The following is a 25821-nucleotide window of genomic DNA, read 5'->3' on the forward strand; positions in this document are numbered from 1 at the left end:
ATTATACATTAATCAACAATTAATATTCCTGCCATTATAATAATTATTATATTTTTGAACATAAATATAAAATTTTAGAATGAAAAAATAGATTTATTTTAAAAATAAATTTTAAAATGAAATCCTAACATATAATAAATTCACTGATTATATCTGAATAACTATGTGTGTATATATATATGATAAAACAGAAAATAAGAAAATATATACCTTTTAAAATAAAAAGGCACATATAAAAGTACTTTTCTAAATTTGATTATCATTTTCACAGTACAGTATTATTCACTGAGATGAAAAATTTTAGTTGCTTTGTATTTACCTGCCTATAATGCTTTAAAATAAGTGTTACTTTCTTTGAGTGTAATTCTGTACACTCTCACAATGACTTCATTATAAAGACTTTGTTGTTGAAAAGTATATAAATTAATTTATATTTATTTCATATCTTAAACATTTATATGACTTTATTTGCGTAACATAGAAAAGCAAGAGATGGTTTAGATGATGGTGGAGTTATTAGTAATGGATGCATTTATTACTAGCACATGGTCCAGCTGTTTAATTTTTTGCTTTGTAATGATATTAGGAGAGAAAATAGCTGAGTATGGGGATGACAGTGAAATAATGAATAGAATAATATGCATCGTGTTCTAACATACAGTCATTAGGAATGTGAATTCAAAGCAAAAGTACACTAACCCCAGCCTGAGTAATTCTAGCAAAATTTGTATCCCATTGCAAATCTGAAAATTAACAGTATCTGAGTAACACATTATGGTTATTAAGGTTGATCATATTTTGGCTCTGAGGGACATGACTCATAAAACATTGAGTTTATAGTCTAATAGTTATGTCAATCTATATGTCCCTTTAATTTGTTGATTTGGCAAGACTGCCCTACTAGGTTACTGCCTACAGATGGCTCTATTGTTTCACACACACACACACACACACACACACACACACACACACACACACGTTTATTCATTTTCAGTTGCTTTGTTACCTTGTCAAAAAGGTTTTATTTGTACCAAAGCATGTTATGAATTGAATATAACAGTCTCTTAGTTTCTTTCAATTTGCCAATTTTGCTTTATAGATTTAAATAAATAAGAATAAGGGGAATAAGAGCATTGCTATCTCAATACCCATCGTCCTGTAGTTATTTTTAAGTAAATATGTGCATTTTTTGGTTAGTTGTATTTAAAAAACAAAACAAAACCAAAAATCTAGCATTAATATCAGAAAAAACTGAAAGTTTTAAAAATCAATATAAGTTTTTAAAAATCAATATAAATTTCTTAAATATAACACAGAGATGTGTATTTCCTAGAATAATGTGACTATAAGTTTTTATATTACCTTCTAACTAAATGTTTTAACACTAGCTACATTAACTTTTTTAAGTCTCATGTAATCCCTATAACATATATGATAAATAAAACATGAATTTTTTCATTGCATTAAAATTTTCCAATGTTCAAGCACTTTTGTTTAATTCAAGTTTGCTATCATGAGATGCAGTAAAGGCAGCAATTGGAATAACTAAACCTAAAGTAGAATTTGCACTGGTATTTAACACTGGTATAACAAAGACTTAATTCAAAAGGGAAATAAAATGCTTGGAATTACTGAGAGGTCTATCACATTGTAAGTGATTAAGTAGATTCAATGCAGGTAATCTCATATCAAGGAGTACATAGATATAGAGATTAGCACAGTTATACAACAGATTTCAATAAATATATAATTTCATATTAAAGCATCACTAAATTTTAGCAATGATATACGTAGTCAAAAACATATTTTGTTCTCAAATATACAAAAGGAATATTGTTAAGATGAATGAATGGACAAATGATTTCTTTACCTGGTGGCTGAATGTTTAAAAAATGGGTTTATTAGAATACTAAATGATATGATCAAAATATCAATAAAACAAGGAATTATGCAAGATTTGTCAATTTAAGAGTCTGAGAAAATACTTTGAAAATTCATTAAAATGCTTGGCATAATAAACTTAATTATTTTATTATGAGCTGGAATTCAAATGTCAAACCTGTCTAAATTTTTATTTACCAATCAAAGAGAGATTTCAGTAACACCCTAGTCACACACACACACATTTTGAAAAAGGAACTCCAGGGCATGCTTTGGCTTGGGCAAGGCAAAGGCAAAGGCATTTTGGTTATACATAACCAAAATGTTCGTACCCCCATAATATTCTGAAATATAAAAAAAAATCCATAAAGAAAAAGAAAAAAAAAAAAGAAGAAAGAACTTCACTAGTAGTGTGATCTTAGAAAGGCAAAGTTATGTGGTCTGGTTTAGTGAGTGTTCTCTCTTTTTAAAGTTTTTTTCTTATCAATCTAGCAAAAGATTTCTCAAAGTTTTTAATATTTTTGAAGAACTAACACTGGGTTTCTTTGATTGTCTCTATTTAGTATAGTCACCACTGTGCTCTATTAATTACAATTTGCATGGAATATTTTTTCATTATTTTCCTTTCAACTTATCTGTGTATTCACATATAAAGTGACTCTTTTGTAGTGCCAAATTTGTATTTCCTTCTATTTCCTTTTGTGTGTATTCTATAAATATTTTCTTTGTAGTTGTTAGTCATGAGGATTACACAAAACATTCTAAAGCTATAACAGTCCATTTTAAACTGACAGCAACTTAATTTTCATTGCATGCAAAGACTCCTTTTTATCTCTGCTCTCCCCCACTTTAAGTTATTGATGTCATAAATTACAACTTTATATATTATATACCCATTAATATGGATTTATGGTTATTTTTATGCTTTCATCTTTTAAAATTTATACAATTATTAAAGGTTCAGTCATAAGCTAAAATTATAACAATATAAGTTTTATAGTTCTCTCTATATTTACCTTTACTGGGGAACTTTATATTTTCTTATACTTTTGTGTTACTTGTTATCTGGCATCCTTTCACTTCAACTTGAAGGAAGCTTTTAACATTATTTGGGAGGGTAAGTATTGTGGTAATGAATTCCTTCAGCTTTAGTTTAGCTGGAAATGTCTTAATTTCGCTCTCATATGTATATGATAAATTTACTGGGTACAGTATTCTTAGTTGTCAGGTATTCTTTTTCTCTTTTATAATTTTCAATATTTCTCTGCCTTCTATATATATGTGTTTTATCACTTTGAAAAAGTATCTATGAAATTTGGTCCATATGCATTTAACATAAGTACTAATATGTAGTCTAAAATCATCTTAAGTTCTTTAAGATTTTTTATCTGTTGGATGTTCCCTTTTCATGTCATTTTCATGTTCCTTTTCTTACTTTCTTTTAGAATAGCTGAGTATTTTAATTATTCCATTTTATCCTTCATTAGCTTGAGAGTTTTAAAATGTTTACTATTCCTTTTGAAGTTATTTTAGAGATTATAACATGTATGAGGGCTGTCCAAAAAGTATCCAGCCATTGTTACTAGTACTCTTCATATTACATGGCTGGATACTTTCTGTACATCCTCACTTTTCACGTTCATGACTTTTACTACTTTTATGTTCTTGACAACCATGAAAGAAATTTGGAACCATTCACTCCCTCCTGATTTATATGCTAGTATTATTGTACATATTGACAATATATAGGTATATAATATATATTATTATTACTATCAATATAATCAGTATCAATTAAAATTTACTCTTTGTTTTACCTAATTTATTATTCATGTCTTCTTCTTAATTTTTGTTTTATTTTTATAGACAGGATCTGTTTCCCAAGCTAAATACAGTTGTGTAATCATATTAATAGTTCAGTTCAATCTAGAACTCCTGGACTCAAGTGAGCCTCCTACCTCAGTCTCCCAAGAAGCTAGGACTGCAGGTACTTGCCACCACACCTGGCTAAATTTTTAAAAATTATGTAGAGACAGAGTCTTGCTATGTTGCTTAGGCTAGTCTCAAACTTTTGGCCTCAAGCGATGTTCTCACATTGGCCTTCTAAAGTGCTGGGATTACAGGCATGAGCCACAATGTGTGACCCACTTATTTCTTGTTGATCAATTTTTTGTTATTTAAAAAATTTTTTATTGAGGTAAAATATACATATATAATTTACTGTCATTACCATTTTAAGTGTACAGTTAAATGGTGGTAAATAGATTTATATCCTTTATTTTCTCTTTTCCCCCTTCTCCTTCTCGGCCTCTTGTCACAACCAATCTATTACCTATCTTCATGAGATGTAATTTTTTATCTTCCACATATGAGTAAGAACATGAGATATTTGTGTTTCTTTGCTTGGCTTATTTCGATTAACATAATGGCCTTTCTGGTTCCAGATTGTAGATTGCAATCTTGCTACAAATGATAAGATTTACTGTATAATGTTAAATTGTGTATATATACCAAATTTATTTTATTTATTGCTTTATTGATGGGCACTTAGGTTGGTTCCATATTCTGGTTATTGTGAATATGCTACAATAAACATAGGAGTGCAGATATCTCTTTAATACATTGATACTCTTGCTTTTGGATATATACCCAGTAGTGGAGTTGCTGTATCATAAGAAAGTTCTATTTTTAGTTTTTATCTTTCTTAAGGAGACTCCATATCCTTCTCTATGCTGGATGTACTAAGTTACATTTCAACCAACAATGTACAAGGGTTCCCTTTGCTACACATCATTGTCAGCATCTGTTACTGCTTGTCTTTTTGAACATATGCCGTTTTAACTGGGGTGTGATGATATCTCATTGTTTTTTTTATTTGAATTTTTCTGATGAGCATTTTTTAATGTACATGTTCATTGCTATGTCTTTTGAGAAATATTTGTTCAAATTTTTGCTCATTTTGTAATCAGATTTCTTTTTGTAATTGAGTTATTTGATGTCATTGTATATTCTGGTTATTAATCCTTTGTCATATGTATACATTGTGATTATTTTATCCCATTCTGAGTGCTGTGTCTTCACTCTTTGGATTGTTTTCTTTGCTGTGCAGAAGGTTTTCAGCACAGCCTCTGGAGTAGCTGGGACTACAGGTGTGCACCATGACACCTGGCTAATTTTTATATTTTTAGTAGAGACAGGGTGTCTGTTACTTTTGCTCAGGTTGATCTTGAGCTCCTGGCCTCAAGCAATTCTTCCTTGGCCTCCCAAAGTCTCCCAGAGTGCTAGGATTACAGGTGTGAGCCACTATGCCTGGCTTATTTTTAAATTTTTTGTAGAGACTGGGTCTGGTCTCACTGTGTTACCCAGGCTGATCTCGAACTCCTGTCCTGTATAATTTCCATTGAGAGCTCTGTTGCCAGATGATGTTATTTTCTCCCTATCCTTGACTATCATATGCCTTGGTACAGTTTTATTTGGGTAGAATCTGTAAGGTGTTTTAAGACATTCCCGTACCTGGATATTTATATCTTTCTCAGGTTTTGGAAAGTTTTCTGTTATTATTTCTTTGAATAAGCTTTCTACTCCTTGCTCTTGCCCTGCTCTATCTTGAATACCAATAATTCTTAGATTTGATCTTTTGAGGTGATTTTCTATATCTTGTAGGCTGTCTCCATTCCTTTACATTTTTTTTTCTTTTTTCTTCTCCAATTGTGCATTTTTGAATAGCTGGTCTTCAAGTTCACTAATTCTTTCCTCCACTTGGTTCTTTTCTGCTGTTATGAGCCTCTAAAATGCTTCTCAGATCAATGAATGTATTTCTCATTTCCAAGAATTTTATTTAATTTTTTAAAATTAACTCAATCTCTCTGTTAAATTTCTCTGATAAATTTCCGAATTGGTTTTCTGTGTTATCTTACAGATAAATGAGTTTTCTTAAAACTGCTATTATGAATTCTTGGCGAGAGAGCTAACAAATCGCCATCTTATTAGAGTCAATCAGTGGATTTTTTTTTTTTTTTTTTTTTTAGACAGAGTCTCACTTTGTTGCCCAGGCTAGAGTGAGTGCCGTGGCGTCAGCCTAGCTCATAGCAACCTCAAACTCCTGGCTCAAGCAATCCTCCTGCCTCAGCCTCCCAAGTAGCTGGGACTACAGGCATTCGCCACCATGCCCGGCTAATTTTTTGTATATATTAGTTGGCCAATTAATTTCTTTCTATTTATAGTAGAGACGGGGTCTCGCTCTTGCTCAGGCTGGTTTCGAACTCCTGACCTCAAGCAATCCGCCCGCCTCGGCCTCCCAGAGAGCTAGGATTACAGGCTTGAGCCACCGCGCCCGGCCTAATCAGTGGATTTTTGTTTTGTTCTTTTAGGGAGGCCATGATTCCCTATCTGCTGTTGTGTCTTGTAAGTATACATATATGTCTTTGCATTGAAGGATTAATTATTTATTTCAGTTTTCTCTGTCTGGCTTGTTTTCTTTTTTATTAACTATATTTGCTTGGTGAAACTTCACTGCTACCCTATTTCTTCCTTTTTGGCTCTAAGTAGTACCTTAAGCCCACATTCACCTCAGTTCTTATAAATAGAGAACTGTCTATCCCAAACAGGTGAGGTCCAAAGAGATCATCCTGGCAGTGTAGGAAGACTGGCTAGGAGTTCTTGCCCAGGGGACCTTGGGAACATATCTCCTACAGTGCACTGCTACTAAACAACCACTCTGATTTGGTGTCTCCTTTGGCTAAGTTACAGAGTAGAATTTCCAGCACTGGGGATGGTAGTCCTGCCTCCCTTATTAAACACTACCTGTCCTCTAGGATATTTCTCCCTTTAGGATGTCAAAAAACTTTGCTTCTCATGGGTTCAGAGAAGGACAAGCCTCCCGCCAGGGAACTCAAAAAGGTGGGAAGCTGGTTGTGTACCTCAATTTCATTCTTTTCAGGTTAGAAACCCTGAGTTGGGGGCAGGTTTTCTGCATGCTTTGTGGGCAGGATGGCGGGCAGGGAGGGGGGAAGGTGTTGTTTGTGGATGTGGAAGTCTGATACTCCTACTGTCTCCTCAGAGCTTTTCCCCTTTTTTGTGGCCCTGAGAACTGTATCATTCTGATGCTTGCACTCTGGATTGGTGCCAGCATAGATCTCATTGCTGTACATTTGTTATCCATTTTCTGAGGGAGGAGAGAAGCCAGCCTGCCTTGCCTCCACTGTCTTGGAACAAAAAGTCCCAGCACCAGTTATCTACATTGCATAATGTATTTCTGACCCTGTGGAAATAGACCTGCACACAATATTTAGACACAACTAGCCATATTTATGATGTCAAGAGAATCATGAGCAAACTTTCTATTATCCTAATGTAAATATGTTTTATAAAATTATCTCCAGTTGTAGGTCTGTATGGTATCAAAGTGCTTTTGGTTGACATATAAAAATACACTTTTTTAAAGCTCAATATTTCTTTAAGAATACGATGATTAGTTTTATTAATGCAATCAAAGCTCTATCATAAACTAAAACATATCTTAGAATATATGAATTTCTAAGATATATATTAGGAATATATATATTTATATATATATTAGAAATATATTTCAGTATATTGAAAGATACTGTTGTTTGTAATCGCCATTTAAAAAAATTGGCAAAAACTAATTTTGAATAGCAAGTGTAATTCTGAACTGGAATTACCTATTTTAAAGTGTTTTTCTCTAACAATGCAAAGTTTTAATAATAATGTCACATATATATTTTGAAAAGGGGGAAAACATGACAGAAAGGGTTCTCTGGACATTATGATCCTCTTACAATTCCATATGCATTGTTCACAAAAGGGATTAGAGGAGAAACAAAAAGACCTTTTAAAAATACAAGAATTTTTAAAAATGTGGTTACTGTCTAATTTTTAGCAAGTTTATTTAATGTAACCAAACAACTTTAAATCTGTACATATGAACACAAGCATAGCAACAAAAGCCATAGCAAATAAAAACTAAAACAAAACCGCAAAATACATAGTAATTTAATGAACATGAATGTCCATTCTAGACTGTGACCATAGTCACAGTCTAACAATACCTTTAGTCTAACTAAGGATAATAAGTACTTAAAATGACTATATTACAACTTCAGAATAATTATTTCAGTTTCTTATATTTTGAGAGAGTTTGGAACATGATAATGGGTTACTAGGGTAAAACCTAAAATGGGGCTTAATGTTCAAATCATTCAGTAATACTACAGAAGCAATTCATTGGTAGAGAAGGAAGTCACGGAAAATGATTCAGTGTTTCTTTTAGTCTATGGAATTTATAATTTCAAGATAAAGTAAATATTTAGTAAGTGGTTGTCAATGAAAAAGGCAAGTTATGCAATTCCAAATATATGATATGTCAAAAGTAAAATAAAAATCAACAAACCAGCAAAGCCAAAAATGTTTTGCATCTCTTTTCCTACCCCTACATAGCAAATGATTTCATTTGCAGTCCATAGATCTATACCGTACAGAGTTAAACTTTTAAATCAATTCTATAGTTTATAGGACAATGTAAACAGAAGTGCCTATTTTAGAGCATTGATTTTTTACGTCTGTGAAGAGATCCATAGTTGGTGTCTGGGGCTGCAAAATTGTTGGAAAGTTTTTCTTTATCATGTTTTTCCCTTATATCAATGCTTAATAGTAGGGAATTAGAGTTAAGACAAATTTTGTCCTTTGTAGCACTATATTGCATAAGTGTAACCACACCAGTAAACAAAGACACATTTGTTTGAATAAAATAGAACTGAAAACATGACAACTTCACATTTTTCTGATGGATTATTCAAACTATAAAATGGACATTGAAGAATGCTTTCAATATTCCACCCATGGTATTAAAAATTATGTAATGAATATTACTGACACAAAATTTTAATGTAGGTATATAACCAGTACTGCATTTCCACTGAGTGCTAATCTAATAAGCAAGCAAAGCAAATGTTATTACATGTGTCTGGATGAATTTCTATTGCATACTATAAAAGCCTTTACTTTCTTCAGAGCTAACAGATGCAGAATTATCAGTTGTAAATGGCAAGTAAGTTTGATTTTCTGTATGTATAAAGTCAATATAGCAAAGAAATCCAATGGCTTCAACTATGCTTTTGCAATTTTAACTATTTTATTTTTTAAATTTCTAGAAAAATTTTAACAGTGTCTACTAATACATGATGTTGGAGAATTTAATCTCACTGAATTATTATCAGAGTCTAAAGAATAAATTAAACTCCTTGAGAATATGTGCATTCTTGCGTATATGAAACTTGCAAAGTAAATGATATTCATCTATAAACTTAGAAGGTTAATATTGTAACATTAATTCAGACATTACATTTTAAAATATAACCTTATGAAACACTGATTTTTTTCAAACACATATAAGGTACTTCAGGTTCCACAAGAAATAAACCATTTCAGGAGCATCTGCCATGTAACAAGAACATATTCTAGAAATAGAAACACACCAATAATATGCAAAAAGGGTATTACTTTTTGTTTGCTTGCTTGAGAAGTAGGCATGTAATCAAATAAAAATAGTACATAGACATTTGAAGTATAGTATAAGCATTTACAAAATACAGAATTAGTGCAAGGTAAAGAGAGCTTAGTGTTTTTTAGAAAATTCAAGTAATAGTTCTCTAAAGAGGTAATAACTATTTTTTGAATGCTCTAATGGGAATATGCTTGTCTGACAAGATAAATAAGGAAAAAAGAAGGAGTCTACAGGAATATCCAAAGGCAAAGAAAAATTTATACATAAAATATGACAATTAGTATCTCTTTGGAAAATTAAGGTTGTGGAAATGGTGCATGATGGGGAAAAGTTTGTATGCAATATAGCAATGTATCATTTTTGAAGTACTGAATGGTATCAAACAGGAAAGGTTTAGTAGATGGAGAATACATTTTGTAGGTTAGTTTTAAAACTGGTAGACCAGTAAGGATAAGGTTGAAATATAATAAAAACATTGTATTGAAGTCTATTGTGTAGATTGTGTTAAGTCTATATTAAGATTATGTAGTTGACACATGGAATATTGAATACATTTGAAATAGAGAAATGCATTTAAAAAGACACTATCTCAATTGTACTCAAACCCAGGCTCCACCTTGTACTGTTATTTCCATTTCTGAAATACAGTTTCCCTCAACCTAGTAGTCTTTGTATCATTACAACTTTAGTCTAAGCTACAATCATCTATTTCATCTAGATTGCTAATCATCTAGATTGCTGCAAAAGGCATTAATTCATCCTTTTTATGCTGAGTAGTACTCATATCCCACATTTGTTAATCCACTAATGATTTGATGGGTATTTGGGTTGATTCCACATCTTTGCAGTTGTGAATTGTGCTGCAGTAAACATGTGAGTGCAGGTGTCTTTTTGATAAAATGACTTATTTTTCTTAGGGTAGATACCGAGTAGTCAGATTGCTGGATTTAATGATTGGTCTACTTTTAGTTCTTTGAGGACTATCCATACTATTTTCCATAGAGTATGTACTAATTTGCAGTCCCACCATCAGTCTACACGCATCCTTTCTCTCTGCACACATAAAAGCATCTATTGTTTTTGGACATTTTAATAAAAGCCATTCTAACAGGGCAAGGTGGCATCTCATTGTAAATTTAATTTGTATTTCTCTGCTAATTAGTCACATTGATCATTTTTCATGTGTTTTTGGCCATTTGGCTAATCTCCTTTTGAAAAACTTCCATTCATGTCTTTTGCACACTGTTTAATGCAGTTGTTTTTTGTTTGTTTGTTTTCGGATTTGTTTGAGTTCTCTGTAGATTCTGGATATTAGCCCTGTATCAGATGTATAGTTTGTGAATATTTTCTCCCATTCTGTAGGTTGTTTCTTTGGTCTGTTGATTATTTCCTTAGCTGTGCAGAAGATGCTTAATTTAATCAATCCCATTTGTTTGTTTTTATTGTTGCTGTAATTGCCTTTGGATCTTAGTTATAAATTCTTTGCTTAGGCTGGTATCTAGAAGAGTTTTTCCAAAATTTTCTTCTAGAATCCTTATGGTGTCATGCCTTAAATTTAAGTCTTTTATCCAAGTTGAATTAATTTTTGTGAGTGTTGAGAAATAGGAGTCCTGTTTCATACTTCTGCCTGTGGCTACCCAGTATTCCTAGAACCATTTATTTATAGGGCCTCTTTTCCACAGCAGTGTATGTTATTGTCTGCTTTGTGGAAGATAAGTTTGATGTATGTAGATGGTTTTATTTCTGGGTTCTCTGTTTTGTTTCATTGTTCCATGTCTCTATTTTTGTGCTTATACCATGTTGTTTTAGTTACTATAGCCTTGTAGTATAGTTTGAAGTCTGGAAATATGATACCTCCAGATTTGTTCTTTTTACTTAAGATTGCTTTGGCTATTCAGGCTCCTTTATGATTACAAATGAAGTGTAGAGCTATATTTTTCCTAGGTATGTGAAGTATGATATTGGTGTTTTGATGAGAATTGCACTGAATCATTAAATCACTTTGGGTAGTATGTACTTTTTAACAATGATGATACTACTGATCCATGAGCATGATATGTTTTTCCTTTTGTGTTATCTGTGATTTCTTTCTTCAGTGTTTTATAGTTCTCCTTAGTTCTCCTTGTAGAGATCTTTTACCTTCTTGGTTGAGTATATTCCTATGTATTTTTAAATTTTTTTTTTTGTGTGTGTAGCTATTGTGAATAGTATTGAGTCCTTGATTTGACTCTCAGCTTGACTGGTATTGGTATATAGAAATGCTACTGATTTGTGTACATTGATTTTGTAACCTGGGACTTTGATGAATTTACTTATCAATTCCAGGAGTCTCTTGGTGGAGACTTCAGGGTTTTCTAGATACAAGATCATATCAGCATCAAAAAGCGATAGTTTGACCTCCTCTTTCCTGATTTAGATGGCCTTTATTTCTTTCTCTTGCCTGATTTTTTTAGATCTTGCTTTTAAGATTTATTAATCTGGACTGAATACAATCTCAGTGTAAAGATCCCCCTTTTGTGTTCCTCCTTTTGTGTTCTGCGCCCAACCCTTGTAAATCATAAATTTTCTGGAGTGTCTAATGGGAACAGGTACTATTCCAAGTGCTGTAATCTCAAATATTTTGTATGGTTCTTTTTTCCCCACATGTGCCAATCATTACTCATCTGAATAAATGAGCTACACTCTCTGCAGATCTTCAGAGTTCTCTCTCTGTGTAACTTGCCAATATTTTCTCCTATAAACTTCAGGCTCATTGTTCTCCCAGAATCTCACTTCTCCTCAGCTCAGAGAATGTATCAGATTTCACCTGGCTTTCTAATCCCTTCACTGCATCCTGGAAAATCTCTGATGGCAGTAAATTGGAGCAGAAGAGATTAATTAACTCAATTGGTTCCCAGCTTCAATGCCATCTAAATTTTTTGATTTCTTACATTTTTTTATTTTTGTTATTGTTCTTTAAGGTTGGAGGAGGGAACATCTTCTTCCTGTTATTGCATCTCAGCCAGAAGCAGAGGCAAAACATATTTCTTATATGAACATATTAATCGACTCCTGATTATTTCTGTTGAACAGACCTGACACATGATTTTTTTTAACATTAGGATGACACACTGAATAATATCAATGTGAAAAATATTGCAAATAAACATTGAAGTCTCTCAAATATGCAAAAGATCATATGAATAGAGCAACAGAATGAGAAGTTTTTTTAAAACTAGCAATTAACCATTATTAATATTTTGTTACTAGGCAGAAGTTAACAAACTGGAGAGACTGCTAAGCAGTTTTTTCCTGGTGACATACTTTGTTTGACCAGAACATTTTTCCTTTTCTTTACATTGAATTTTAATGCCCTGGGACAGGCTATGCACTCTTTGCTGTGTACCCAGCTCCCACTCAGCTGCAGTTTCATACACCTTTCTGGATATTGAAGACTTTCAAAATTGTAACCACTTTTCCCAAAACAATAAAGCTCTGAACTTTCCTTCTCTAGTGTCCGTCTCCAATTTTAAAACACAAGAAAATTCACTGTACATAAAATAAGCCTAGCACTAGTGTTTTTATATAATACTGTCTTATACATTTGGAAAATTTTAAACATAACAAATGAATAATGGGCCAGACATGGTGGCTCACGCCTGTAATCCTAGCACTCTGGGAAGCCGAGGCGGGAGGATTGTTCAAGGTCAAGAGTTCGAAACCAGCCTGAGCAAGAGCGATACTGCGTCTCTACTAAAAATAGAAAGAAATTAATTGGCCAACTAAAAATATATAGAAAGAATTGGCTGGGCATGGTGGTGCATGCCTGTAGGTCCAGCTACTCGGGAGGCTGAGGCAGGAGGATCGCTTGAACCCAGGAATTTGAGGTTGCTGTGAGCTAGGCTGATGCCACGGCACTCTAGCACTGGAAATGGAGTGAGACTGTCTCAAAAAAAAAAAAAAAAAAAGAATAATGGATTTTCCTTTATTTCTGTATAATCACAGTTGGATCAAAATGTCAGATACATTTTTTGGTTGCCTCAATTACCAGAACCAACATTCCTAGTTGTCTTTTACTCACAGGACCATTAAAATTAACTTCACGTATTTGACCAACTGCATTTTAATTTTATGAGATTCTCTATTGCAATATATTTGATTTTCCAGATATCACATACTATTTACCTAAGATAATCCCTTTTTATTAAAAAAGAAATGCACTAATTATGATTAACTGATTAAAATGAGATAAATCCCAGAGACTATAAAGGTTAATGCCACTTTAAGGAACAAAAATCTCATTGAATTCTAATTAGAACCTATTTTATAAAAAAGAAGAGAGAATATGTTATAGTGTATCAGTACCTAGAATATTTTATAGTAGATGCATACATTCATATCTAGAAAGGTATTATTACTGTGAGTGAAATATCACTTTTATGACTTTTTTAAGTTTACTGTATAGATTTTATAGATAAGATTAATATACCTTCCAGTTAAGTCTAAAGAGTCATTTTAAAATAAAGTCATCTGTTGAGTTAATTGCTCTAATCCAATCTACATTGTGAGAAAAGTTACATGAAAATTTATAGGTAATTACTTCCCAACTGCTCTTTAGCTCAAGTATGATCCTATTTTATAATTCAATTTAAATTGATAATTTTCCACTTATATATTTGTAATTTACATATTTTCTCACAGTTTTTATTAAAAGATTTTGTATGGGTGTCTTTACCACACTTTATCAATAATGTGAAAACATAATATATTGGCATTAATGAAACAGGCTAGAAATACGCACACACATCTATAAATATGCAATTTTCATTTAAATGGTCAACTCATGTATCAATTAAATGTCTAGATATGTGTTTGTAATAGGAGCCTCTAATATAATTTATTTCATAATATTTTATTCAATTTTTTATATGCATATCACTCACATAATTTAATATATTTGCACAAACATAATTATTTCTAATTAGTTTTTATGTAGTTTTTTTCTTCTTTGACTTCTTTCTCCACCCTAATTTCCTTCTGTTCCTGAAATGATTCCTTCCCCTCATAACTCTTTACCTCAGTAATAAATGTACACTTAATAAGAAATCATACGTAGGGTGTATTTAATTTTTATGAAACATATACATATTTTGCTTTACAAAAAATTCTAGTATAATAACTTTAATGCATTTTGTTTTTCTCAAATTTTTATGTTATCCAATACTTTATGAATAGCCTTATAAATCAATGTCATAGAATTCAATATTTAAATGCATGGATGTTGTTAAATTCTGCATATGTAGCATAATTTATGCAGTTACTTTCCTATAAATGTATATTCAATTGTTTTATTTGCTTACCATAAAGAATAATAAGATACATATTCTTGCATGTGTCCTTAAATACTAACACTTTTATTTTATATTTAAAGAATCAAACAATACCTTCCCATAAAGTACTTTTTAATTATAAAACAAAAATTATAATTTTATAATGGAGATTCCTGGCAGTTAACACCTTTATCAAGTGATTAAAATTATTATTATTAATAGGATGAATCATATTGTTTGATACCTAATATGATGGAATAAAAATTTAGCAACACTTCTTTGATACACCTACTAAATACAAATAGCCTAAATATAATGGTAATTTGTCTCTAATTTGGCCTTGAGGTTTCTCACTGGACAATGACTATAAACTATATCCCTGTCCTGCCAGGGCTCCAGGGAATGTGGTCATAGATATTTGCAATGGGTTTTTCATGGGACACCTCTTTTTCCCAGTGGACATCCTAATGCCCAAGGGTCCAACTTATGACCAGGTGTCCATCTCACAAAAAAACACTTTTATACTGTCAGTTTTGTGACTTTCATCTGACCTGTGTCCAGTTTGTTCTTGCTAAGATAGCCAATCTCTAGAAGATCCTGGACAAGGAGGAAAGTTAAGTTCAAATGTTGATTGAGACACAGAGAAGGCAACTTAACAAAAATACATAAACACATAAAATAACAAAAGCATTTTATTACTCATAGACTTAAGACAGAAAAGAGCAGCACACCTCACAGGGCCAACAGAAAATGGGCAGCCACTTAGGACATGCTCACTCAACCAGTATGGGAGGAACAAAAGAGAGAGAAAGAGCAATTTGTGGGCTGAAGCCTTTACTGGGACATAGGGTATTACCTAGGTGGGTTTCCAACCAGTAGGTTTACAGTAGGCAGGCATGTGTTCTATGAGTTTATGCTGTGACTAAGAGGTGGTATGTGACATATTTGCATAGGCCATGCAGATGTGGGATCCAGTGGGATGAGTCAAGTAGGTTATATTTGTATGTTTCAGAAGGAGGTGGCTGTATAAGGCAGATGTCTAGATCAACCAACCCCATTGAGGAACTGGGAAGAGAAACTAAGAAGAGAAACTGTCAAGAGTGACTAAGATCTGCTTTTAAATTAAACCTGTGCTCAAAGTAAATGCCAACATAAAATTTTAAAAAATTATTAGAATAATTAAAAGAATGCATCAGATAATGTGAATTGAACAATCCCACAAAATAATTTCTTCCAGAGTTTCTGATTTATTTTGTCTGGAGTGGGGATTAGTGTGTGTATTTTTGAAAACTCTCCATTTGTTACTATTGAGCAGCCAAGGTTGAAAATAATTATGCAATTTCTAACAAAGGAGAAATCATACTTCTTTCTAAGAAAATTATTTAATTCCCCTTTTTTTTCAGAAATAAAAACTTTTACAGTTAGAGTTGAACCTACAGACTGGCTGTGTGAATTTTGACAAGGTTGTAAAAAAAATTGGCACTATATTTTGTCAAATGCTTGCTCTGTATCTGTAACTTTTTCTGTTATAGTATTAAATTACAATGATTGCTTTTTTATGTTAATTAGCTTAATTTAATCATTCCACATTGTATTCATAAATCATAATATCACTTTGTACTCCATTAATACATATAATTATAAATTGTCAATTTACAATGAAATTTGAAAAAAATTTAATGATATAAAACAATGAACCTTTTATCACGCTCGTGCTTCTATGAGTCAGGAATTTGAAGGACACAGCGCGAACAATTTGTTTCTGCTCCTTCATGAATGGGGGCCTCAGCTGGCTGGGTGGCTCCATTTGGCTGGAGATGTCTGGAGCAGGTCAACTGGGGTCATATGTCTAGCCTTAGTTATTCTCTACATGGTGTTTGCTGCAGCTGAAATATCCAAGGTTGCTCCTTTATTCACACCTCTGGAGCCTGCGTTGAGACTGCTGGAACAGTGTGTCAGTCTCCTAGGACTGCTATAACAAATTACCACAGGGTGAGTAGCTGAAAACAACATAAATTTATTCTCTCACAATCCTGGAATTTAGATATCTAAAATCATGGTATCAGCAGAGCATTCCCTCTGAAATCTTCCTTGTGTCTTCCTAGCTTCTTGTGGCTCCCAGCAATTCTTGGCAGTCCTTGGCTTGTAGCTATATCACTCTAATCTCTGCTTCTGTCTTCACATGGCTTTCTTCCCTGTGTCTCTGTGTCTCTGCGTCCTCTTCTCTTTTTATAAGGACAACAGTCATTAGGTTTAGGGCTCATCCTAATCCAGTATGACTTCATCTTAACTGATTACTTCTGCAAAGACTCTATTTCCAAATGAAGTCACCCTCTGAGGTTGCAGGTAGACATGCATTTGAGGGGGACACTACTGAAATCACTATAGCCAGGAAATGGCTGGCATCATTTTCTCTCTGCATGGCCTCTCCGTATGGCTTGCTTGGGCTTTCTCACAGCATGGCAGCCTCAGGGTAGACTGACCTCTTCCATAATGGCTGGCTTTCCTCTGAGGGAGCCTTCTAAGAGAAGCAGAAACTGCCAGTCTTCTTAAACACTAGTCCTAGAAATGGCATATATCATTTCTGCTGTAATATATCAATGTAACCAAAATGTCAAAAAAAAAAAAAATCAAAACAAAACTTTTTATCGGGTGGTGGGCAGGTGGTAGGGGGGAGGAGGAAAGCGGTGTATGCTTCCATAACGTGTGTGATGCACACCACCGGAGGATTGGACACATCGGGGGGAGGGAGGGGGGACAGGGGCAATATTTATAACCCTAACAATATTTGTACCTCCATAATATGATGAAATAAATGATTGATTTTTAATTATTACTCATATTCATCTGTAATTCTGAGTCTGACAAATTATCTGAAATTGCCAACTTTCTTTCACCATGTTTTACAACTATAACCATGTCCACTTCAATGATTTTCCCTCCTCTCTTTCCAATTTTCTTCAATCTTTCAGTCACTTTTTAAGTGACATTCTTAGACATAAATAAAATGAAGTATGTGAAAGGTAAATGTAAAAGTTTTCAGAAATTCTCCGTTTTGAAATTTTAATGAACTAAATAGTACTGCTAGAAACCTAAGGAAAAAATGAATATTTTTTTTTTTTAGGAAAAAAAGTTTCCCTCAATATCATTAAAAAAAAAACCTGCCTTTGAAGAATGATAGGATTGGATTATCATTTCATAATCTAATGTAACAGCAGTGTAAGGAATGTATCATAAGTTAATTTTACAGGCATCTCCATAAGAGTTGATGAGTTTAAGGTGAGTGGGGGAGAAAGGAAAAGGATAAAATAAGGAAATGCATTTGTTAGATATGTAGATGTGGTGGTTGATGTTGTAGGTGAATGTCATAGGTTATGGGAATAGACAAAATTATGCTGCCTTTTTTCTGTGTTTGAAACTGGTTTGATCGTAGTTGTGTTCATTAAACTCTGAAGATTCTTGTCTTCACACAGGGAGATGTATAGAATGAGAATGAAAATGTGCCTATAGGAGATCACTGTAGAACATAAAATTTTATTAGATAGATAGAGAAGGAGATATTTCAGGAACCTAAAGAGGTGCACTGACCTGCATGAATGAAACCATGGGGCGACTCATGAAAACATAGAAGCATGTATTTTGAAAAAGAAAAAAAATGGTCAGACTTTTGAATACTGATGAGGTCAAATAAGATACGGATGAGAGGGGCTGTCAGATTTTTATCCAAAATTTAATCATTGCATAAAAAATTCACTATAATAAATCCTATAAAATTAGATAATGAAACTATAGGCCTCAGAGTATTATTCATGCAAACGTTCTTTATTTTTAGGACAATATGCTAATTTTTTTTATTTTTTATTTTTTTATTTCGGCATATTATGGGGGTACAGATTTTAAAGTTTCAATAAATGCCCTTCCCCCCCCTCCCACAAGTCTGAGTCTCCAGCGTGACCATCGCTCAGATGGTGCGCCTATCACTCGTTATGTATGTATATACCCACCCCCCCACCCCCCCTCCCCAATACCCTATTACTGTAGTACCTATGTGTCCACTTAGGTGCTACTCAGTTAATACCAGTTTGCTGGAGAATATATCTGGTGCTTGTTTGTCCATTCTTGGGATACTTCACTTAGTAATACGGAAACCTCCCTGACACCTTTTATGAAGCGAATATTACTCTGATACCAAAACCAGGAAAGAATCCAACAAAAAAAGAAAACTACAGACCAATATCCCTAATGAATATAGATTCAAAAATTTTCAACAAAATCTTAGCTAACTGAATCCAGACGCTTATCAAAAAATAATCCATCATGACCAAGTGGGCTTCATCCCAGGAATGCAGGGATGGTTCAACATACGCAAATCTATAAATGCAATTCACCACATAAACAGAAGCAAAAACAAAGACCACATGATTCTCTCAATAGATGCAGAAAAAGCTTTTGACAAAATTCAACACCCTTTCATGATACAAACACTGAAGAAAATAGGCATAGAAGGGACATACCTAAAAATGATACAAGCCATTTATGACAGACCCATAGCCAACATCATACTGAATGGGGAAAAACTGAAAGCATTCCCACTTAGAACCGGAACCAGACAAGGCTGCCCACTATCTCCACTTCTATTCAACATAGTACTGGAAGTCCTGGCTACAGCAATCAGACAGGAAAGTGGAATTAAAGGTATCCAAATAGGGGCAGAAGAGATCAAACTTTCACTGTTTGCGGATGATATGATATTATATCTAGAAAACCCCAAAGATTCAACCAGGAAACTCCTGGAACTGATCAATGAATAAGCTAATTTTTTAACCTACTTTACTTTTTAAAATCTCAGCTTAACTTGCATATAACATTTTATATATATATACATATATATATATATATATTATTCTCCACATGTTGCAAACTCAGGCATTTACTATTTGCATTTGCATAGGCTAGGAAGACTTACCTAATATCTCTGGAAATCCTAATTCATAAAAAGCCATAAAATACTTCTGTTTCCCTAAAAATTCAGGTTCTGTATAACTTAATATCCAAATAATTGACCTATTTGAAAATTGTATGAAACCCCATGTTTTTCTAAGAATGTCAGATATATATTCAATCTTTTGTGAATGTCTGTGATATTTTTGTTTTATAATTTTTATGTTGACAATTTGATCAAACTTGCATTTTATTTATAAACGTCCTACAATCATACGTCTGCAAGTTTGAACAATGTTGGCTGGCATTTTGGATTTCCTGATCGCCTCCACTTTCTATTAAGCAATAAATTCTGCTCAGACCTTCTTTCTTGAGGTTTTACACCCTTATAAAGATGGTGCAGAATGCCCTCTAAATAATGCTACTCCTGTGCATTGAGCAGGGAGAAAGGTTACTGCTCTCTTACTAAAACAGGCCTGGGTAGGTGTTTGGCTTTTATCAAGTAGACCATTTCCAATCACAGAACTGCTGAGCAAGAGCAAAAACTTCACAGTGTATCATTTCACTGTTGAGAAATGGAAGGAACAGGCATACAAGAAAAAATTGAGACTTAAAAACTTTCAGTTAAAAAAAAATAGTTTCTCAATACTTCCACTAGAACAGAATAATAGCCTTTTAAAAGCCCTTTTCAATAGCTGTTATGCAACACTGCACAAGCTCAACCTACTAAGACACCGGGTCACCGCTTCCCTCTTACTATCCATCTCATCTTTATCACTTTATTGACTTTCTCCTTTCAAATGTCTTAAATATTGAATTCTAATTTCCTTCTTAAAAATAAATTTCTCACAAAGATTTGCAAACAGTTACACAATTGTTTGAGAAGAGTTCTTTATAGTTTTTTTTTGTGTGTGAATTCACGATATGGGTATAAGTATTTTGGATCAGACAAGAAGTTCTATTGAGTAAGTTGCTGCCATAGTGCCTGTGTTGGAAGTTTCTAAATAAAAATTATAGTGCTGGGTACCATGTTTTGATATGATATTTTTTAAAGCTTTTGACTATTTTCTTTTGATATCTTTGTATGCTATCATGTACACATGAACTATATTTTACAGAATGTATCTTGCTGAAATCACAAAAGTAGAGAGGATGAGTGGCTATGAAACTAAGAAATGCAGTTAGGCACATTTTCTTTTGGGTTATCAAATATGAATAAATTAAAGATAAGGAAAATAGTCTGTGTTCGGCTGTGTTGAAAAATTCACATTGCATAATGCATGACATTTATGCTGAAATCAGATATGAGTAATATAGGAACAGGAGCTGCATTTTGACAGAAGACTTTACATTCATTACCTTTTTCAAAAGAAAGGTAATGAAGCAGGAAATAGTCACAAATAATAAGCAGTTGAATACACAACAATCTCCACTATCTTTTAAACTTTAAACCCCTATAGAAAAAATATACAGTCCTTTCAATCTCATATAAATATATGTAAAGCTGTCTCATTTCTTGAAGACTCTCTGTTACATGACCTTCAAATGTCAAACATTACTTTAAAACTTCAGATAATGCATATAATTTGAGTTTTGAATCACCATTTGATGTTAATTCAGACTCAGCTACCATAAATGATTCATTCATTCCTGGATTTAGTAATCTCTACCTCTATAAATGGTTTTTATGTAGGCCAGTTAGTTAATTAGAGCTCTGTATTGTTGACATGCCTTAAAAGTTTAGTGTCAAAGAAAGAAAACCCTTTTTACTCAGGGGAAATATACATGACCAGCTATTAAATAAAGGATGTCTTTGGTGAAATGTTAATAAAAGAATGTCTTTTATCGCCACAAACCTGGGTCTAAATAAAGGGAAATGTATTTTAAAATTTCTTTAAATCTAGTTTCTTTTCATTCCAAGGCCACATTTTACTGAGCTGATGGGAAATTCAATCCCTGTCATGACTGAGGCTTTCTGCTTAGAAATTATACACACTAGGTTTTTACACACATCTCCAAAGCAGTGATGATTATTTGATCATGGTGATTCATTTCCACTAATTCCCACTGAGATATATATTGTTTTAGTTCAAGAGTTTCCATCACATTCTTGGAATCTTCTGCTTTGGGGCAATTCATAGGACCAGAGAAACTTTGATGACATTAGGGAATGTCTGAGATCTAGTCATCCAGAACTCTGCTCTAAGAGAATTGACTAAACTTTAACATGATTTTTTATGTGTCCTAAGGACACAGCCTAACACTGCTAAACACTGACACAGCCTAACACTGACAACTTTTGAGGAGTTGTCCTCAAAAGGAGGACAACTCCTTTTGAGTTTCTGTCTAGTAAAGCTCAGGGCTGTCAAAAGAGCTTACTGGTTTTTCTAGCCAACACTTAACATAGGCCTCTGACCTCCCTTTTTAGTGAATTTACTAAAAAGGGCTAACAATTGTGAGTCCTTCCTGTGTCTATTTGAGATATGTGGGTACCTCCTACAACTCAGAAGTGTCTTTCTCAAGGACCTGAATTGCTGAAACAAAAGTGACATCAGTCTGTTCCCTTCCAGCTGTGAATTTATGACTAAACAGAATTTGCTAATTTTATCTCTGACTTGGTTTTGTTTTTGAAAGTAGTAACCCTGACAGTTATTTTATTCTCTCTAGGAGGAGTGACTTTCTGCTGCTACTAACCTCGGAATTCCTTCTTGATGATTTCTCAGCTCTAAATTACAATTGGAAACAATACCCTGTTTTAAATTTGTTTTGAATACTCAAAATGATTTCTGGTCTTTTGAGTTGAAACCTGAGAAAATAAATATTAAAAAATACACATATGCTTTAACAACACACAATATATATGTGAATATCTATATATGCAAATACATAGATATATTATATATTATAGATATATAATATTTAATTTATATATACCTACACAAATATGTGTTTGTGTGTATATATTTATACATAGATATACATATACATTTATATATACATATACATATTTGTATGTTCATATATAATTCTATGTATATAAAATCATTTATTCTTGATAAATGCATATTGAAAAAATATGACTAAAAATATAAACTCTATATATGATTATTTTCTTAGAATTATCTGCCATTGCAAACACCAACAAAGTCAGTATTAGTGAACATTTTATCATCCAAGCTAAAAAAGAAAATTACCTTTCTATTTTAAATGGGACTCATATGGTACTAGCTTTTGTGAGACAATCTTGTTCACATTCAGCATTTGCAACACCAGATTGCCAATTTCTCAGGAATTTGAGATAACAAGAATAGTAATTTTGAATTAAATATAAGTCACTATACTGTCAATTCTGGATAGGCCTTCCATTCTCCTGCTTGGACGTCCAAATGTCAATGCCATCATGTTTAATCCTTTTTTGCAGACTGGGATGGAAACTGTTTTTTTCTTTTTCCTTCTCTCCTTTTAAAATTTTAATAACACTATGGAAGCACAGAAGTAGTGATTCATGAATTTCATGGAATGTTTCAGCATAGCACTCTGTCATTTTCAAGCTTCTAAAATACTATTTCCTTCACAAAAAGGCTAAAATAGCTAGGATTATTATTTAACCCTTTCTCTTGCATTTAATACTCTAGAAGAAAGTGTTGCTTAATTGTAAATATATGTGTGTTCATGAATATATATACCTATATATGTGTGTATGTGGATTTTTCCCAAAGGATCTATTCAGAAATAATGTAGACCATTAAATATAAAAGGTAATACAATGTCTAGTTTCAGATTTCTGAATATGAGAATAAATTTGAAAAGCTATTTAGTGGGATATTGCAAATATATGCTTTAGATTCTTAACCTCAACTATCAAAATACATGATTTTTGGTAAACAGCAGGAATCTCAACATAATCAGCTCAGAGACACTATTAACCCAAAAGGCAATATGTTTGGTAGGTGTTTTTATAAAGCTTTTGTGTGAAAAAATTTCCTAAACATTTTTTCTGAAAATTTTCATGTAAAGGTTGAAAATTAATATAATGAACATGCATATATCCCCCAGCTAGACTAAAAAATTTTCACATATACTCTTTTTATCTATACATGATTTATTTTGTTATGCCCTCTAAAAATAGTTTGCCACAAAATATTTTAGCATGTTATATAAAAGAAAATCTCCCACATAATTCATGAACCACATATAACACCTAAAAATAAAAATTCCATAATATCACCTAATTTCCATGTAATATTTAAATTTCTTAGTACCTACAAAATTTTCTCAAACTACTTTATTTTTATCTGCAGCAACATCTAGGTGAGGCTGACATATTCCATTTGGTAATTATATTACATTAGGACAAGGGCCTCTAATTGAACCAGCTATGAGAAATGGGAACTTTAAATTTCTAAAATAACTACCAAAATTGCCACTTGTTAATACAGTTAATTTATTAATTTTTTGTATGTGGCAAGAGAAAGGGATCCTGTTTGATTTCTCGGCATGTGGCTATCCAATTTTCTCAGCACTATTTATTAAATAGAACATCCAGAGGACAGTGGTGGCATGTGTTAGGGGAAGCTTGTGGCAAGCAGATCTGTGGCAGCATATGGGACTGTGGGCATGTTGCTGGGCAGGACCAGGGTAAGGGACCAGGTGCTCTATTAGACCTGCAGGTGGGACCAGCAGGTGGGGCATTACACAGCTGTTGTTCTTTCTCTGCGGAATTCAGTAGCACATCAAAAAAATGATCCAACATGACCAAGTGGGCTTCATTCCAGGGATGTAAGGATGGTTCAACATGTGTAAATCAATAAATCTGATTCACCACATAAACAGAAGCAATAACAAAGACCATATGATCATCTCAATGGATGCATAAAAAGCATTTTACAAATCCAGCACCCTTTCATGATAAAAATCCTTAACGATCTACTCATAGAATATATCTCAACATTTTAAAAGCCAAATATGGCAAACCCACATCCAGCATCATACTGAATGGGGAAAGCTTGGAAGCATTCCTGCTAAGAACTGGAACAAAACAAAGGTGACCACTGTCACCACTTCTTTTCAACATAATGCTAGAAGTCCTAGCCAGAGCAATCAGACAAGAGAAGAAATAAAGGACATGCAAACCAGGAAAGATGAGCTCAAACTATCACTTTTCACTGACAATATGGTCTTATATCTAGAAAACCCCAAAGACAACACCAAGAGACTATTAGAATTGATAAGTAATTCAGCAAAGTCTTAAGTTACAAAATAAATGTACACAAATCAGTAGCATTCCTATATAACAATATACAACAATAATAGTCAAGCTAAGAGTCAAATCAAAGACTCAATAGCATTCACAATAGCTACAAAGAAAATAAATACCTAGGAATATACCTAACCAAGGGGGTGAAAGATCTCTACAAAGTGAACTATGAAGCACCGAGGAAAGAAATTGTAGAGGACACAAAAAAATGGAAAAACATATCATCTCTTGGATTGGTAGAATAAACATTGTTAAAACATCCATGCTACTTACAGTGATTTTCATATTCAGTGCAATCCCTATCAAAATACCAACATCATATTTCACAGATCTAGAAAAAAATAATTATGTACATTGTTTGAAAACAGAAAAGAGCCCAGATAGCCAAAGCAATCTTAAGCAAAAAAGAACAAATCCGGAGGCATCACATTATCAAACTTTAAACTTTACTACAAGGCTATAGTAACCAAAACAGCATGCGATTGGCACAAAAATAGAGACATAGGCCAATGGCACAGTGCAGAAAGCCCAGTTATAAAACCATGCACATACAGTCAACTCATCTTTGACAAAGCAAACAAGAACATACACCAGGTAAAAGAATCCCTATTCAATAAATGGTGTTGGTAAAATGAATAGACATATGTAGGAGAATGAAACAGGATCCATATCTCTCACCACTCACAAATATTAATTTAAAATGTTTAAAAGACTTAAACTTGAGGCATGAAAACATAAGAATTCTAGAAGAAAATGGAGGAAAAATTATTCTAGATATCAGCCTAGGCAAAGAATTTATGACTAGGACCTCGATGGCAATTAAAAACAACAACAACAAATAAATGGGACTTGATTAAATTAAAAAAACTTCTGCACTTCTGCACAGCTAAGAAAATAATCAACAAAGC

At 33.0% G+C, this 25821-nt stretch overlaps 1 long non-coding RNA gene across 3 annotated transcripts in view; it reads left to right on the forward strand.

Annotated features, from left to right (window-relative positions):
* LOC105856619 (uncharacterized) overlaps nt 1-25821 on the forward strand; it is a 104193-nt gene that overhangs the window by 38203 nt on the left and 40169 nt on the right. Inside the window, exon 3 of one of the 3 annotated variants that reach the window (XR_012921754.1) lies at nt 22324-22491. The exons of the other annotated variants lie outside the window; for them this stretch is intronic. This is a non-coding gene — a long non-coding RNA (uncharacterized LOC105856619). Of the gene's footprint in view, nt 1-22323; nt 22492-25821 lie in introns of those variants that run through there. 3 annotated transcript variants of the gene reach the window in all.

This window comes from Microcebus murinus, chromosome 11, assembly GCF_040939455.1.
Source record: "Microcebus murinus isolate Inina chromosome 11, M.murinus_Inina_mat1.0, whole genome shotgun sequence".
NCBI lineage: Eukaryota > Metazoa > Chordata > Mammalia > Primates > Cheirogaleidae > Microcebus > Microcebus murinus.